Source organism: Bombus vancouverensis, unplaced genomic scaffold (genome assembly GCF_051014615.1).
Source record: "Bombus vancouverensis nearcticus unplaced genomic scaffold, iyBomVanc1_principal scaffold0052, whole genome shotgun sequence".
In the NCBI taxonomy this organism is placed as follows: Eukaryota; Metazoa; Arthropoda; class Insecta; order Hymenoptera; family Apidae; genus Bombus; species Bombus vancouverensis.
Window position 1 is genome coordinate 371535 of NW_027468943.1, and position 19755 is coordinate 391289.

At 39.6% G+C, this 19755-nt stretch overlaps 1 long non-coding RNA gene across 1 annotated transcript in view; it reads left to right on the forward strand.

Moving 5' to 3' along the window:
* The first annotated feature begins 505 nt into the window (after positions 1-505).
* Positions 506-19755, forward strand: part of LOC143304736 (uncharacterized) — a 41469-nt gene continuing 22219 nt past the window's right edge. The window contains exon 1 of the long non-coding RNA XR_013061387.1: positions 506-1043. This is a non-coding gene — a long non-coding RNA (uncharacterized LOC143304736). The remainder of the gene's footprint in view (positions 1044-19755) is intronic.

Sequence of the window (19755 nt, forward strand, 5' to 3'; positions counted from 1 at the left end):
CAATGAATCGAAGCATTTCGAATATTTTGAGAAAACCGTAAATAGGTGACTTAAAATAGGAATACAAAAATACTTCTACGTTTCTCGTTAATTTAAAAACTTTTTGGGACTTGTCGGAAAAGAAGGATAAAAAATTGAAATCAGTTCGGAAATGAACAAGAACATAGCTAAAAAGTCGAAAGAACAAAGCAGACATAAAATTCGATCTTCCGTTGCGACATTTCTATCGTAAATAGTATAATAAAAGTTTTACGCAACCTAGTCTTCGATATAATCTTATATGTCGCTTGCAGATAGAGAAACCAAAAATCAACGTAAGTCTGTAAATCAATCCTGTCGGTGTAAAACACAAAATTACGTTCGCAAGAGACATTCGATTTATATTCCTTGCATTTCAATTTTCATTACAAGAACCGTGTACATTTTCTAATATCTTTTCCGTGTCTGGTATTATGCGACGTGAATTTTTTATTCGCAGTTGTAAGTCCACTATCATTGCAGAAGGTCTTCCTTATGCAATGCTGCAAAACGATACTGATCGTTCCTCGTACATTCAGTACACCGCATCGGACAGATTCGTTCCTTTCCGTGAGAATTACAAATTTTATACTCGATCATTTATCCTTGATTTTAAAAACTTTAGGTTCTTCCCAACAGTCAAAAACACGCGATACCTTGTCCATCGTAATCGTAAGAAAAGAAAAAAAGGAGAAAGAAGACATTTCTGTATTTCTTTACTAGGCCATGTTGATTAAAACCGAAATGATTTCGATTCATTTATTCACAAGAACGCAACGGCCTCGGAAGCTGTGTTGTGATTTCCTATCGATCGTTTCCCTCTACACAGTGTTCATATGAGCCATGTTTGTTCTTAGCAATGCCTTATAAAATGCTGCCTGTGCTGGAGATAGACGGGAAACCGGTAGCGCAGAGTAACGCTGTGGCGCGATACTTGGCGAAGAAGTACGATCTAATGGGAAGGAACGAATGGGATGCGATGATATGCGACGTGCTCGTCGATGCTCTTGGAGATTTGAAGCAAGGTGAGTAACTGATGAGATGACTTTGCATTTGTCTCACCACAGAGACAGACGTTCAAGAATTCATTGTGAAAAGACGAGTACAAACAAGATACGTATGTCTTTCCGTTAAGCGAATGTTACAGTTTGTTTGCAAAAGTCAGTTTTTAGATTATAGAATCGTAGATAGAATTTAGAGGATAGAAACTTTTAGTAGTCACTTTTAGTTTAGTAAAGTCTTATCGACAATAAGCAGACTACGTTATGATACAACGATTCCAACTGAAGATTTCTATCGACATCACGAATTCGATGGCTTCCAAATTTTCTTCTCTGCAATCTCAGACGCTCAACTCGAAAGAATCTTTTAGATCCCCCGACAAACACTCGACTCAGGTTATCTATTATCGTAATCTTCCTACGGGATTTTTTTAACTGCGTTGCGTTAACGAATAACGGGATAACATCACGTTTCTCTCAACGCCTTTCAACGTTCTACAACTTTTATTCTTTGCAAATCCCTGTCTCTATATGATAAACGCTGGTTATCCGCGGAATTTACGATTTCAATTTCTTTAACGAGATATTTATCATATTACACAATTCCTGTAAATGTATTTGTAATTATATCGCCGAAGAATTGTATTTAATTAAGCTATGAAGTTGTGGAATCGTGAGAAGGATTATTTTTATAGAACTGTCTAATTTCCATTCGACATTGATTCAGGATACACATTACTCTTTTTTACATAATACCAGTTTTGTCATTTTTAATTAACAAATACCTCCAAAGGTTGAAGTTTCTAAAATTATCCATTAAATTCTGACAATAAAATAAAAATCCAAATTCTTCCTAAAAAGCTAGTGATCTTTAGTTAAGAGTTCGATTTTTCACATTTTTCAAGGTAAATTAAAAAAATTGTTTAATAGAGGAGGTACAAAATAAATGTATACAAACCTTTTTTCAGACGACATGGGCGGACTTCGTGTTTGCAGCGGCCCTTGAAAATTTCGAGTATATGTTTGGGGCATCAGCTTTGGATAAATATCCAGCTCTTCGAGCATTGAAGAAAAGGATTCATAGAATACCGGCCATTTCTGATTGGCTGATTAGGCGCCCATTCACAAACAGCTAAAAAGCTAAAAACGTGTGGAAAAAAGATGACCAGTACACCACTACATATATGTAGTATCGTGGACGAAAGGCCTAAGAAATATCGGGCGAACTATGAACAATGTCGCGAGAGCCGAGGCGCCGTCGGGCCCATCAATGTGTCATCGGTCTTTTCAAGTGCATAGTTTCGTGGAAAAGACCTACGTGACCCTGGCTACGAGCGTCTGCAGAACACGTGTGCGGCGGGCCTAGGAAAAAGGCAATAGAATGCGACAACGGCCAGAGTGTGAGTCGAGAAACAGAGTGTGAGTCGAGGAGCCGAGTGCGAGTTGAGCGGAGACAGAGTTTGCGAGTGGCGTTGCCGAGAGAGTGTTGATTGCGTTTTGGTAAAAGTCGAGTCGCTATCTAGTTATTTAGTTGCGCTGTTTTCTGTACGTTTGGCGTGAATAGTTCAGGTTGAACAACAATCGTCTTTTTCTGTCTGATTAACATCTCTATTGTCCACTCCTTGTAAATACATTATATCACGATATTACATATTTTTGGGGGCTCGTCCGGGATTGGACAAGACAGAAAACGAAACGGTTTAACAGAGCTATTCAAGCTAGTTGTGAATTTACCGGTACGCGGTGCGGTAAAAGACGATATCGTTGACTGTTTAAGTTTGTGTAGTGTGAAAAATGGCAAACGTTGGGGACGAACGATTGTCGGGTGAAGAGGGTTCGACGCTGGAGGAGCTGAGGAGTAAGCTCGCGCGAATGAACCTCCCTATATCTGGTGCGAGGTCAGTGCTGATTGCAAGGCTGAATCGGGCGTGTAGGGCTGGACAATCGTATCCTAAGGGATCGACGGGCGGTGAAGAGCTAACCGGTCAACGAGATTTAGGAAACATACAGAGAGCTGAGCGTGATTCTAACGAAGATGAAGATGTTGAGAAAATGAATACGAAGGAGTTGAAGGAGCGCCTCGCTAGTTTGGGTTTAAAAACGACGGGCAGAAAAGTAGAATTACGCGCACGGATACAAGCGGCCATGGATGGTAACGACATATCGTCGGAAGAAGAAAGCGACGACGAAAGTGAGGATGAAGATGACAAGAAAAACGCAAGAGGATACAAGAGAGATACGCGAAGGGTGTGAGGCGAATGAAAAGAGAGTGTGAGTGTTTGCGTTTCGTCCCGGGACTACCGGTGGACTCGTCAGTAAGGCTATGCCCGGTAGTCCCTGCCTTAGACGTAGAGGGAGTCTCGCTAGGTGCGGTATTTGTATCAATCGCTCGTATATTCGACCGCTAGCGAGTTAGACAGATAGACTCGTTGTCGTCGTAGCCCTCTAGTGTTGGCGGTTGGTACCCGCGGATCGCCCGGGAGGTGTTGCGCCGCGTTGATGCCTCGACCTGTCGGCGTCCTGTTGATACCGATCCGCCACAGGAGTATCAGGACCGTGATGAATATTGTCGAAGGGCATGTGTTGGTTCGACACTGAGTTTTAGAGACGTCGAAGATGCATTAGAGTCGTTTAGTGGCGACAAAGGTGAAAATGTCGAACGATGGTTCGAGTCGTTCGAGGAAGTCGCTGATACGTGCATGTGGTCGGATGGGCAGAAGGCAGTCTACGCCAGGAAGCTGCTGAAGGGATCAGCGAAAATATTTGCGAGCTTCGAGTGTCATGCCAGGACTTGGCATGAGTTGAAGAGGGGGCTAGTGAAAGAATTTTCGAGGAAAGTCAACAGTAGGCAAGTACATCAGAAACTTGAAGAAACAAAAAAGGAGAGTGATGAAGCATGTTTGGTTTACATGTACCGCATGCTCGAAATAGCCAGCCATGTGGACATAAAGGAGGAAGCAAAGGTGGAATACATAGTGGATGGAATAATAGACGACGAGAACAATAAGGCTATATTGTACGGCGCTACGTCAATCAAAGAGTTGAGGAAGAGGTTAGTGATGTACGAAGAGCAGAAGAGTCGCAGAGCAAAGTCGATTGTGAAGCCGGCTAAAACCCAGAAGAACGGAAAGCCCAGTCAATCTGTAGATGCAATGAAGAAAAGAAGATGCTTCATTTGCGGTAGTGAGGATCATCTAAGTGTTAAGTGTCCGGAGAGGGGAGAAGGTGTTAGGTGTTCCGAGTGCAGCGGATTTGGACATATTGCAGCGAGGTGTACGGCACGACCGAAAGAGACTTGCGTAGTGTCAAGATCCGAAAAGGGGAAGTATGTGAAGGAAGTAATCGCAGGAATTAAGCTTCTATTCTCTGAAATTACTCTCAAATCTCAGAGTCAACCCTTCAAATCCTCCACACTGGATCTTAGATTCGTAATATTTGTAATATCGTAGAATAGCTTTGATTGGAGATCGGCTGAAATTAGAAAACACCGTGTACGTCGTCTTTCGTGGTTTGTTTACATCCAAGAGCGCCTAGTAACAGTGACGCGAGAAAAGATAAGCAGCGTCAAAACAGAAGTACGGTTCCACATTTCAAGGAGTGGCAATCGAGAGGCCAGAGTATGTGAGCCGAAAAGTGTGCGTGTGTGTGTGTGAGAGAGGACGAGAGCAAGAGCGAGCACGACCGAGCAGGAGTGTATTGGCGAAGATCAGAGCTAATTGAGTCGTCGAAGAGTAGAGTCGTTGGAGGTTTCGAGTCGTCGAAGAGTAGAGTCGTGAGAATTGATAGAGTTGTTAGAGAGAGAGTGTGTGTGTGTGTTAGATTCGTTGTGACGAGAGTGATCAAATAACTGCAAAGTTATTTGATATAGATACGAGTATTGCATTTAGTTTCCGTTAAATAAATATCGTTCTCTGTCCAATTTATATTTGTATATTCAATTTAATATTAATAAATTGTAAGTAATCGGAAAAAAATTTCTATCCTTATTTTCCGATATTACATATTTGAAGCATAAATTAAAAATCGACACATTGACTACTTCAAAGAAATTAGCCCGAACGAGACATAACTCGTTCATCGTGGTTTTCGCGCGAAGTAAATATGCGGTTTCTGAATCGTTGTGAGATTCCAACGACGTTAATTCTGTCGAAACGGCGACGCGCGACGACGATCGCACATTCTGTTGCTAGCGAGTGCTTGCAAATCGCGACGATATCGAGCGTAAAGACTAAGCGCAAAAATGGAGGACACTCGGCGGGGAATTGGAAATGCTCGATGACGAAAGGTATTTCAAGGTGTAATTACATCCACCTCCAATTGGATCGCACCTTCGTTCGGTTGCTAGGTCAACAACCTTCGATGTTATTCAAATAATGCAACGGCTGGGGCAGCCGGTAGCGAGTCGTAAAAGTTTCAATAAAACACGTTCCTGCTAGTGAACGTATGTTAAGACTTACACCGAGTTTTATTTCGCTACGCCGTTTACTAGTTCGAAACGATCGATTGCATAATAGTAGCTGTTTCTTTCATCTCGGAAACACGATCGTAAACGGTGACAACGGTGATCGTGTTAATTTCCACACAAACTTTGTAAACATTATACGTCGCGACGCTCTCGTTAACGCGTCATACCCTCCAACTCGAAAGTCTTGCAACTTTGGTGATCCCTTTTCTGTGTAAAATTGGTTACGAGCATCAGGGGACTTATCGTCGTAATCGGTAAATTGTTTATTAAGGATCTACAACTTTTAAGGATTTCTCTCTAGAGATTTAGAGATTAGAAGTTTCATTAACGCGTTATCGTGTCTCTAACTCGATCTTTTTTCGTGTAAATTGGTCACGAGACTTACGAGCTTCGTTGTAAATAGAAGATTAGTAATATTTCGTAGTTTCGTGATAGTATATAGACATTTTAGTGCTTAAACGCGCAATTTTTAGTTCGCTTTTCGCTCGCATCGGCGCTATGAAACGGATCAATATCTCAACACTTTCCTTTAGTTCTACGAATCATCTTTCGACCGGCTTTTCTTGGCCTACCGTTTCCTAACGCTGTCCTAATACTATCGTCTTGCTGAGATCCTTTTTCCGATTGTATCTTCTGCTTATTTTATTATAAATCCGAACTTTCATTCACGTCGTATGTTTTACAGCGTAAAATCCGCTAGAGCGTTCCAATAAATGTAACCAGTAGGTGCTCTAATACTCAAACGCACCTGTGCGTATCTCTGCATATTTGCTGAAAAAAAGATGAATCTTACGTTACATTTTCAATATGCGTAATAAGCCGAAAATTTCTCTGATGCTAATCCTTCGTAACAAAAGGATGGCATCACTATATGCATGAAAATAGCATTTGGCAATCGTTAGAAACACAATACATGGATATATATGTAGTTGCCAAATTAACCTTCGCGGTGTTCAAAGTGAACGGCTAGAAACGATTGCTTTTTGCTATACGCGCATGGTTCGATTGCACCATAATTCGTTATTAAGACGTTTCGAGAGAGGCAAAGGATGTGGTGTCGCAACGTGTTGCGCTCGCACAATGCTCCTTGGATAAAATTCCCGGAGCGCGTATTATCGCGTACGCCGCGCGAACGCGTTGAACCTTCGCGCAAACAATGAGAGCGTGAAGGCGAAAAAATAGCGTCGAGCACGTAACATTCGGCCTGATATCGTTGATTGGCCGCGAATCGTCAACATGCACGGGACAGTTTTACGTAAAGACATTCGATCCGTACAATTATGTTAAGACGTCGACCATAGAACGTACTACGTTGATGCAATTAAAATTTCAATGAAACAGGAGAACGCGCTAATAACTAGTCACCCCGTTGTTGACCATAACGTACAAATACTTTTGTTTAAGAGCTGCTCGTTAGTGTTTACCGCGTGCAGCGATTAAGTGACGAACAAATTACGTTCAAAGGGTATAGAGCTCGTTCTCGATTAAAATTCTCCTAACTTTCTAATGGTATTAGAAATTATAACTTGAACGTATGTACGCGACTGGCAATAAATATCAGGACAGCCGCGGATATTTAGTATAAATCGAATATGTGTTCCATTGTCCTTAATTTCTTTTATTATCGATTATTATTATTATAATTTTTATATTAATATTAATATTATTTAATATTTTAATATTAATATTATTTAATTTATTCTATTATTGATTCGTTCCATTCCGTTTACGTCATAATACGTAGCCTGCGGATTTTTACGCATATTTTTCAGAATATAAAGGAAGCGAAAGAAAAAACTAGAAGCTGGATAAAAAATTGTTTTACCTCGATTAAACGTTACAAAGCGTGCTACTTTCCGATGTTTTATATATTTCCACGTGTCACACGTGTACTTTGCAATTTTGCCCTTTCAGATTTCACAGAAATGCATAAAACTTCCGTGACCTAATTTTTTGGCACGTGCACGTGCTTCAAAATAAATTCGATGATATTAAATACCAGATTATAGGAACCAGAAATGAAGAGTTCTACAACGATGGAATGGGTAAATGATTGTCGATCAGACGAAAGACAATAGCAAACAACGATATAGCGATGATTAATTAATGTAAGATTTTTTCCTTTCAGCAAACAAAAATAGAACTTAACGAACTCAGTAATTGATAAATGATTACGTATAAGATAAGTGCATTTTCCAACTGTGAGTCATAGTTTAGCCTGTGAGTTTAGTTTAGCCTAGATAGGATCTTAGCTTTGGAGTAAATAAGTATAATAGTAGCAAAAAATCGATAGAATTGTTAAAAGGCTGTGACTAATCCTGGTCGACTGGTCAGTTATCATCTGAATCTATTGTTATTTTGCTAGTATACTTTTCGAATCATTTTCAGCTATTCTATGGGCAAGCATTCGTTTCTTTCGCGCATGCCACGTATCATTCGCTCATTAACTCGTTTTTGAAAGCTTTTACCGGCGAATGAAAAACGTAACGTACACTTGCATAATGCGTTCGAAGTGTTCGTTCGTCCAATATTCATGTAAAGGTTAGGCGATACGCGTGATAAGTCGCGATGCTACGAGATGTGATTAGATGCGGATGTTAATGTCTTGTAAATACCTTTCCTCGACTATGATAATCATCGAACACTAAGAATTTCGCAAATCGATGCAATTAATCGGTGATCTTGTGGGAAGAAATTTCGATATCACGATAATGTTAACGATAGTATGTTAATTACGACTAGTACCGTTACTGTTACATTGTTTCATAATTAGTATTAGTTTAATATAGTCAACGACTCCTCCGCAAGCATCCGTGCAAGTGTTATTTATGTAATATCGTGATGTAATATGTTTACAAAACGTGGACAATAGAGATGTTAATCAGACAGAAGAGACGATTGTGGCTTAACTTGAACCATTCATACCAGACGTACAGAACACAGCGCAATCCACACTCTCTCGGCAACGCCACTCGCAACCTCCATCTCCGCTCGACTCGCACTCGGCTTCTCGACTCGCACTCTGTGCTTTTCGACTCGCGCTCTGTTTCTCGACTGACTGTTGTCGCATTCCATTGCCCTTTTCCTAGGCCCACCGCACACGTGTTCTGCAGACGCTCGTGGCCAGGGTCACGTAGGTCTTTTCCACGAAACTATGCACTTGAAAAGACCGATGACACATTGATGGGCCCGACGGCGCCCCGGCTCTCGCGACACTGTTCATAGTTCGTCCGATATTTCCCAGGCCTTTCGTCCACGATACTACATTCGGCCATCCTGCAATAACATCTGCCCTCAGATGTTGCCTTCTATCTCGCTGTCATCAGATGCGTCACTTTCGGCATTTAGGACCCAAGGTTTCATAAAATCGAGGTGTGTGCGGGTCCTTCCTTCGGTACTGCTTCGCACGCTTTCTTCTTTTCTTGTAATTTCGCAGGCTCCCTTCTAGCTTACCTATGTTTCGTTGGGTTAGGCTACAGTCAAGGCAGTTGGACACCACGTGTTCGACCTTTTCGCGTAACCCCTTGAACCAGAAGTCCTTCTTGACCATAGCTTCTGTTTTGGTAACCTCGAAATGCCCACGCTCGTGCGCTTGCCTGACTACCTGAGCCCGCATCGCCTTCGATACTACTATTAGCACATCGTCCTCACACTCCTTATACAAAATATTGTTTCTTACTACCTGCCCATCGGCCTGACTGCACGTTGCGGCGTCCAAAATCCTACGGACTTCAGTGTCCTTGTTCTGTGCCCTTCTCAACCGTGCAATCAGCCCGTCTTCACTCTCCGTTACATACATAGTGCTCGGCAGGGGGTTCCTACTCGGAGCATCTACATGCTGCATACTTTTCCCCGGCCGATGACACACCTGATACTTAATCTCGCCTAGTAACAAGGCCCATCCAGCCACACGCACACACAAATCTTTCTTTCTAACTACACCTATCGGACTCGCATACTCCGAGTCTGACGATTTGATGACACCCTCGTTTGTCCACGCTTCCATCAAATCATCTTCTTCCTTTCTTTCCGACGGCGCCAGTCTTCGCGGTCTTCGCGCTATCGGCTTGTCGCTTTTCAAAACTACTTTTTCGGTTATTCCGACGTCTCGCTTCTTCTCCGGCCTATACCCCCTAACGATATCGCGAATCGCTTCACGATAATGCGGTTCCCGTACGTGTGTCAGGTCTGTTTCGTCGGTCTGTTCTACCGCGTTTACCCTCAGTACATCCGGCGCGTCCTCGTGACCGTCGGTCTGATCGTCGAGTCGTAAAAATGTCACCTCGCCCCGTTTGACTCGCAACTCTACCTGGTCTAAAAAGTCGGTACCTAAGAGTAGACTGTGTCTTGTCATTACCTTATTCGAGACAACATGCAGGGTGACAGTAAAGTCGTACCCGTCGACCGTCATTACCCTTGTAAACTCGCCCCAGGTACTATTGCCAGCGGAACCAAAACCATCAAACTTAAGTTTGCAGTTTCCCAGAGGTGGTGATCCTAACCTCACATACTCATCCGCTCGTAGGAACGTAAGGTTACTACCTGTATCCACTAATGCCACAAACCTACAATCATCTATCGCCACTTCCTTCACATACTTCCCCTTTTCGGATCTTGACACTACGCAAGTCTCTTTCGGTTGTGCCGTACACCTCGCTGCAATATGTCCAAATCCGCTGCACTTGAAACACCTAACACCTTCTCCCCTCTCCGGACACGTAACACTTAGATGATCCTCACTACCGCAAATGAAGCATCTTCTTTTCTTCATTGCATCTACAGATTGACTGGGCTTCCCGTTCTTCTGGGTTTTAGCCGACTTCACAATCGACTTTGCTCTGCGACTCTTCTGCTCTTCGTACATCACTAACCTCTTCCTCAACCCTTTGATTGACGTAGCGCCATACAATACAGCCTTATTGTTCTCGTCGTCTATTATTCCATCCACTATGTATTCTACCTTTGCTTCCTCCTCCATGTCCACATGGCTAGCTATTTCGAGCATACGGTACATGTAAGCCAAACATGCTTCATCACTCTCCTTTTTTGTTTCTTCAAGTTTCTGATGAACTTGCCTACTGTTGACTTTCCTCGAAAATTCTTTCACTAGCCCCCTCTTCAACTCATGCCAAGTCCTGGCATGACACTCGAAGCTCGCAAATATTTTCGCTGATCCCTTCAGCAGCTTCCTTGCATAGACTGCCTTCTGCCCATCCGACCACATGCACGTATCAGCGACTTCCTCGAACGACTCGAACCATCGTTCGACATTTTCACCTCTGTTGCCACTAAACGACTCTAATGCATCTTCGACGTCTCTAAAACTCAGCGTCGAACCAACACATGCCCTTCGACAACATTCGTCACGGTCCTGATACACCCTTCGCGTATCTCTCTTGTATTCTCTTGCGTTTTTCTTGCCATCTTCATCCTCACTTTCGTCGTCGCTTTCTTCTTCCGACGATATGTCGTTACCATCCATGGCCGCTCGTAGCCGTGCGCGTAATTCTACTTTTCTTCCCGTCGTTTTTAAACCCAAACTAGCGAGGCGCTCCTTCAACTCCTTCGTATTCATTTTCTCAACATCCTCATCTTCGTTGCAATCACGCTCAGCTCTCTGTACACTTTCTAAATCTCGTTGACCGGTTAGCTCTTCACCGCCCGTCGATCCCTTACGATACGATTGTCCAGCCCTACACGCCCGATTCAGCCTTGCAATCAGCACTGACCTCGCACCCGATATAGGGAGGTTCATTCGCGCGAGCTTATTCCTCAGCTCCTCCAGCGTCGAACCCTCTTCACCCGACAACCGTTCGTCCCCGACGTTGGCCATTTTTCACACAACACAAACTTAAACAGTCAACGATATCGTCTTTTACCGCACCGCGTACCGGTAAATTCACAACTAGCTCGAATAGCTCTGTTAAACCGTTTCGTTTTCTGTCTTGTCCAATCCCGGCTGAGCCCCCAAAATATGTAATATCGTGATGTAATATGTTTACAAAACGTGTACAATAGAGATGTTAATCAGACAGAAGAGACGATTGTGGCTTAACTTGAACCATTCATACCAAACGTACAGAACACAGCGCAATCCACACTCTCTCGGCAACGCCACTCGCAACCTCCATCTCCGCTCGACTCGCACTCGGCTTCTCGACTCGCACTCTGTGCTTTTCGACTCGCGCTCTGTTTCTCGACTGACTGTTGTCGCATTCCATTGCCCTTTTCCTAGGCCCACCGCACACGTGTTCTGCAGACGCTCGTGGCCAGGGTCACGTAGGTCTTTTCCACGAAACTATGCACTTGAAAAGACCGATGACACATTGATGGGCCCGACGGCGCCCCGGCTCTCGCGACACTGTTCATAGTTCGTCCGATATTTCCCAGGCCTTTCGTCCACGATACTAATAAGTATAATAGTAGCAAAAAATCGATAGAATTGTTAAAAGGCTGTGACTAATCCTGGTCGACTGGTCAGTTATCATCTGAATCTATTGTTATTTTGCTAGTATACTTTTCGAATCATTTTCAGCTATTCTATGGGCAAGCATTCGTTTCTTTCGCGCATGCCACGTATCATTCGCTCATTAACTCGTTTTTGAAAGCTTTTACCGGCGAATGAAAAACGTAACGTACACTTGCATAATGCGTTCGAAGTGTTCGTTCGTTCAATATTCATGTAAAGGTTAGGCGATACGCGTGATAAGTCGCGATGCTACGAGATGTGATTAGATGCGGATGTTAATGTCTTGTAAATACCTTTCCTCGACTATGATAATCATCGAACACTAAGAATTTCGCAAATCGATGCAATTAATCGGTGATCTTGTGGGAAGAAATTTCGATATCACGATAATGTTAACGATAGTATGTTAATTACGACTAGTACCGTTACTGTTACATTGTTTCATAATTAGTATTAGTTTAATATAGTCAACGACTCCTCCGCAAGCATCCGTGCAAGTGTTATTTATTATTATGCTCACCTTCTATTGGAAAGTTCTTGCCTTGCTCAGCAAGTCTTTTTGATTTTTTTCCTGTAGAACTTCCGCGTGTTACCGATTTTTATGCTATGTACGTGTTTGTAGGAGAACTTTCTCTGAGCCGCGAAGTTTTCTTTCGACGATTCAACGATCGAAAATCAAAGAGAACCAATGTTCTCTCTTTCGATAAAGTATGTGATGATAGCCATTGCCAAAATTATTGATATATTTATCTGGTTGAAGACAATCTAGCAAATTATACAGCAAGCCTAATGAAATAATAATAATCTTTATCATTAAATTGCGCCATTATTTCATAATTTCATTGAAGGATAATAGAAATTCACGAAGCCTTCAAATTGGATTTCATATTATAATAATGTAAACATCGTTTGACGGTATTATCTGGTTGTGAATAGGGTTGATTTGATTCAGACAGCGCCAGTCATCATGACATCGACTTCCTATCTCGTTATGTAACATTCATCAGAATAACAGACGCAATTACCGTCACTGAATTATCTTAATGACATTCGTTATTAATGAGTAAGTGTTTTCGACATACGTCGGAGGTCGCAAATCTTGGATCATCTTTCTTTATTATCTGTTTAGATCCAATCCAGTTCCTTCACAGAACTTCTTTCCCTTCAATTTACCTAATTTAATAATTCTTCAAAATTTTCTCATTTTCATTTCTCATTGCATTGTTTATTATATATTCTACAAACCCGTATGAACACAACGCAATAAATTGACACGATAAAAGCGTTGAGATAATAACCACGAGACAATACTCGACAATAATAATACGAGACAATAATAATCGAAAAGGCTGATGAAACAAAGGAATGAGTAATTTGTAAAGACAGGAAAACAGCAATTAACGTACATCCAGCTACAATTGAAAATAACTTTCTTCGCTTTAAATGAAATTCCAGTCAAATACGTTTTATCAGACTCGACTAACAATCAATATTATTAGCTCAATAAATACTCGAGATTCCCAATATTTTTTGTCGAGTTTCAAATAGAAAGTTAATTACTCGCTTGTCGGAACGTCCATCGGCATCGAAGACCGTGAACCAATCTACGTTATCTTCTCCTTCGTTTCAGGCTGTCGCTGGCGATACCAGTCAACCGCGAAGGTTACTCGAGATGCAGCATGTACGATGTAAATTACACGGAAATTTTGCTAAATGGAAGCCACGTACCGGACCCATCGTGGCCAACGAAAGATTGCCAACAAGGATGGGAATTTAATTATACCACCGTCCCTTATGCGTCTGTGGCATCCGAGGTGACAGAAAATGTTCGACTTGTAATTTCCTGCTTTTTGAATATTTTATCTGTTCCTATCAATCAATCCCTTTATACTGTGTATGTCGTATTCGATTATTTGCATGATCTATTTCGATAAAAAATAAGCGTAGTGTACAATTTTTGGAAAGAAAGAAGAACGATGGAAAGGGTCGAATAAACGTTTGTGGAAAGATCGATAGTTCAGAAGTGGGAAAATTAACAATGTCGATTTCCACAGAGGAAAATTATAGTACGTAACAGAATTACTAGTACATATTGCAGTAATAATTAGTGCATGTAGTGAAATTACAGAGTACATTCTAAATTCAAGCGTTACATTGCCAAATAAAATACAATCTGAAAATGAAACTGAAAATGAAAATACCGGATTGAAAAGAAACTTTAATAAAACGTTATAACGAGCAACAGCGCGAACACACAGATTTGTTCGACATAAATTGCAAGACTTTTTGCTCCAGTGGATTTCCATGAACTTTGCGTCGCTCGTCAGGAGGAGAATTATTCATCGAGGGGTAGGAAGCATCCAGAAGAAGGACGCGAGAACGCGCAGGGTCTTAAGCTTCTCCTTCTTTTTTCCTCAAAGGGAAAGGAAAAAGGACAGAGGCGCGCTTCATTAGGAATTTCGAAACTTTGATCGAAAATTCGTTTAATCGAGGCGTTGAAATTGCTATAAGATTCCCGTGATGCTGATAGTGATCAGAAGTAAATCATTCGACTGTAGTTTTCTGTTGCAGCTGGGATGGGTTTGTCAGTATGATGCACTGCCAACCATAGCTCAAAGTATCTTCTTCATCGGCGCTATCTTCGGAGGATTAATTTTTGGATGGGTTGCTGATCAATATGGAAGAATACCAGCTTTGCTCGGAGCTAATTTAATGGGATTTCTCGCTGGGGTGGCTACTGCGTTCACGGGTAGCTTCTGGCAGTTCACTTTGTGTCGTTTTTTCGTTGGATTCGCCTTTGATAATTGCTTCACTATGATGTACATATTAGGTAACCGTTTTTCAATAATTTCTTTTTTGCCCTGGAATTGAGTTTGAAAGCCACACAGTGGCTACAAAAAGTACTTGTACGTATGTATCCTTATTTCCCAATGAAGCGTCTCTCTTCCTTTTTTTTAAATCAGTTTTTACGTTTCATTTTGATAGCATTAATTATTTATAAGCATGTATGAAAGTATTACAAATGATACGAAAGCTAATATTTTAATCAGTCTTATCTTAAGACTTAGTCTTAATTAATTGGTATATATATAAATGACGTTCTAAATACGATGGTGTACAGTTACTTTTTGTAATTACTGTAAGCAGGAAGATCTCTAAGTTTAAATAACAAAGTAATCTCTACAACATACTGTAAAACTGTTGTTATGCTTGATTTACGACTGACGTTTCTGCAAGTATATGAATTTTGCAACAGAACTCACGTTGCCATGCAACAATTTAAATGAAATTGAAAACCATTCAAAGTTACGAAGAAAGATGCTTAAATACATATGAATATACATGAGGTCATACATATTTATTTTTCAACTGCGGCGTTTATATCAAAGAGAGGGAGAGAGACAGAGAAAAATTAATTTTCCTGTTTTATAAGAATTTCATGCAAGATAAAAATATGAAACTTTAAGATAGTTGGATTTATATATACCATTGAATATTTATAATATTTAAAGGTAGTTAGTTCGTAATTGTTACGCCGGGAGACTCTCTGCCTGGCCCAGGTCACACACCGCGGGCCAGACGGACACCAGATGTCCGCTCTTCCGTACGGCGTACCCTCAATAGCCTTAAGCATCCGTCATAAACCTGAGTCACTTGCCTGCTAAGGTCCTTCAAACAAACATCTGTTTCCGAGGAATTTCTCGAGACTATTGTCTACCACGGCTTAACTAAGGAAAGTTGGTTTTTCGCACGTACGCTGCAACTGTCCTCCCACTAACCACTTTCTCTCGAGGGCGGTTAAGACCCTTCGTTTAACCAATTAGAAACGAAGCCTATTCCCTCACTCTCCTAAATAACATCGGCACCAACAAATCCGATGGTCCCGTGCGCTAGACACACCCATCCTTAGCTTTCCTCCGACACATCATCGTCTCCCAGTACTGTACTGATTTTACATCCTTCGAACGGTCAACATCCTTCGAGCGGGTATACACACCCGCAGATCAGTCACTCACTCATCTCGTACATACGCACCAGTGTAACTATCCTCGTTATAAGTTGTGGAATAAACGGTGAAATATAACTTACTACTGTGTCATATTCATTCAACCACCTCTGTTATCTTAATCGAAACAGGGGAACGACTACTTCGCGGCGTCGATTCACCGAATCGTAGCGAGAATTTACGCCTCTCGCTGACGCGTTTTCCTCGCGACCGCGTCTCTCCGCGAACGGTCGTAACAGCAATCATTTTCTATACTAATATTTTCCCTCTGTACTCGCGATCAATTATAATTTTGTTTTCTCTTTTAACGAGACAATATTCTGATTACAAAGGATTAGTTGTTCAAAATTGCTTTTCATTTCTGGACAACTATAGCATACCAGGGTTTTCATAAATTTTCACTTCCCAACGGAAAGCGAAGGTAACGAATGAATGGTTCTACAACGAACGCTTCCACAACTATAAATCTACGTATATATATACATACATACATGTATATGGTTTTAATTAAAATGAACATCTTCTTCTAGCAAACTTATTTAAAATTCGTAAAAATATCACATAATAATATAAAACAATCAAGTAACATTTTAAATATTCCATTGAAAATTCTAATAAATTGTTTAATATAAGATCGATATAATTCATGCTGAATTCATTGTCTGATATCCATAATACAGGCAATTTATAATACAAAATTTTATTATAACTCTACATGAAAAAATTTCAATTATAATACTGTAGAAATATATTTTCCAGTTATTGTTCTAATATCAATATACTGAAGAGAAAATCTAGACTAGTCTCTGTCTTGAAAGATATTTTATACCCTGAAAGTACAGCGTTAAGACCCTGATTGAAACTTTTGAAGAGACTCTGTTGAAACGTAAGAACGCTGATTGAAAGTTCATCAGACGAGTCATTGAAACGAGTTTTCTTGATCGAATAGCAAGTTTGTCCTGCAGACAGCATTCCAATTGTGAAAATCGAGACCAAAGAAACTCAGGTGACGTGCATTAACCCAGAATCGATGACTCAAGCCGAGGTTGGAAAAATTTACAATTTGTTGGACAAAACAAGGCCAAGTTGACGAGATTCGTGAGCAAGTGGCTGGTTCGTTAATGATTTGGCGTTCGAATTTTCTTATTTCTATTCTAATTATCAAGGTCGATTAAACGATTGATCACGAATATTCGACGGAAATATTGAGAAAGAAGGCTCGATCTGTACGAATGTAAATCGTATTTTAATCAATGACTTGAGAAAGTGAGGTATTGATTGAAACTAAGATAAGTGATACTAATTCGTTTCGAGCGCGTAACAAATTACATCATCGGATTCATTGATTTGCAAATAATTCTATATTCAGTTCCGTATTTATAATCGAGCGTAGCGAAGATAAAATGAAAGGGACGTGATTATCCGAGGGTCTCACAACTAGAGGAAAATCGATGGGAACGAGGAAATCCTTAATTGTAGAAACTGCGTAGAAAATACCGTGGAAAATATCATATATATTTTAATAGAAATATTTTTGTACTTTTTTTTAAACATTAAAACTTTAGAGCTTTAGAAGCTTTATGTATTAGTATACGTATTTATACAGACTTTGAAATTCATAACAAATTTCTCTAGATAGATGCGGATTTTTTGTATTGTTTCGTATGTATACTTGTGTCACTTTTCTTTCTAACGATATTTAGTTAAAAAGTTCGTCTATATCATTTATAATAGATTTTGTTTTTATTTATATTAATGTTAATTTTATATTAATAAAAATCACTGAAATTTTCAGTATCATCATTATTTAGTATCATCGAATTTCTTTCTTCTTTATGTTCCATATTATTATTAAAATTCTCTAATAAACATTCAAGTATCCTATAGAATATTTCCATTATTTTTCACGTATTAATTGCAGTCATATTTTCCATATTTTATTATCGATAAAGTTTGAGTTGGTTCTTTAAATTCCTATTCAACATTCCAGCTAACCAGTCGATATCAATAACACGTGCCTTTCTTCCTGCCAGGATTTATAACTTATTCAAGCAGAACGTCACTCGACCAGATCGTTGAAAGCGTAGAATTCGATCAACTTCATACAACTCACATACAAACTGCAGATAATGCTAACAGTGGGAGGAAAATATGAGACTGCAAAGCGTATAAACCTAGTAGTTTATAAAAGCATTTACATATTTGCCACAGAAAATTTATATGTATGTAGAATATATGTTATATAAAACATTCTGAAATTTCATTAGCATTGTAATGATTATATTGGTAAAGTTTGAAGCATTTCTGAAGATGCACATAGAAGTTACGAGATATTTAATGCAAACATTTATTTAGTACAAATATACAGCATAAATAGTTATCTTAAACATGTAATAAATGGTTATCAAATATCGGGATTTATTAATATAATAAATGTTTGACTATTTTTATAATTAAATATTTTTGTAATTACTGTGAAATATATAATTACGCTAAATAATTTTGTATCTTGTATATAGATTTTTAAATTTACTTAATTGAAACTCTGCATTATAATAACCGTATTTATAATTCTGACGTCATATTCGATATAATTATTATATGACTTTATTACGATCCTAATGAAATTCCAATATATTCATGAATATATAACAGAAACGTAATAATACTTTGTTGTACTAATTATGATACCATCATATATAATAAATATAAATAAATAAAAAATGTCTATAAATGCTAAGATACTTTTACGAGCCAACAGGCGAGAAGGAAGAAACGAAAGAAAAGAAAGAAGAGAACGAACGTTAATCAGTTTCGAAACGTTAACAACGTCCTTGCGTTGGACGGTGCTCGCGTTTATCGATTGGTCGCATTGCGAGATATCGGTCAGATTATTATTATTAATACGATCGTCTGTAATTTATCTTTGCTAACTGTGCCGCACGGAATCTTCGTTTACAATAAATGAGTTGTCGCTTTTGATCGAACGGTAACACGATATGAAATTACAGGGTGACGGAAACAGCTGGGAGAAAAGCGAATACTTTTTCTGCGCGAATAATGTAATGTTAAAGGCAGTAAACCTTGAGAGGCGAAGTGATGAAACGAGTGGTCTCAGAGAAGCTTTTTTACGTCTTCTTCTCCTTTCTGTATCCTTTCTATGAGAATAATATCTCGTCTTCAGAAGAGATCTCCTCGCCCTATCTACGCGTTGTAAAGGCAATACAAACTGAATGATACATATATTTAAAAAACGATATTTTGTTGGTTTTATGAATATTGATTTTTATAACGTGAGGTTCTTCTACTCTTATTTTCTATTAAATTAATGATACATATATTTTAGAATGGCTGTCGCAATGGTGATGATGATGATGATGGTGATGATGATTTGCGAAAGAAGATGTTGAAAATTACAGACAGCATAAATAATATTTAGATTTCATGGAAGTTGATTTTTGTAATGCTAGGTTCTTCTATTCTTATTTTTCATTAAATTTCTATGTAGAAAATTATTAAACATTTGGATATAACTGGGAGATTATTTCCGTTCATGCGTACCGAGTTACTCGATGGTCTCGTACCGAAGCTGATAACCAACCCAGATTTTCAGGAAAGCGATTAATAGCTTAAAATTTATTCGTGCGAGATAATAATCCAAAATGTAGTTAAAGTTTTTAAGCATTGTTTGTTAGGATTACGAGAAAATGATGAATTAACAGTTATGTATAGACACGTTATATATATGTAGGAGGTCCAGAGCGTATTGGAAAAATTTACGGCGAATTAAACAGGA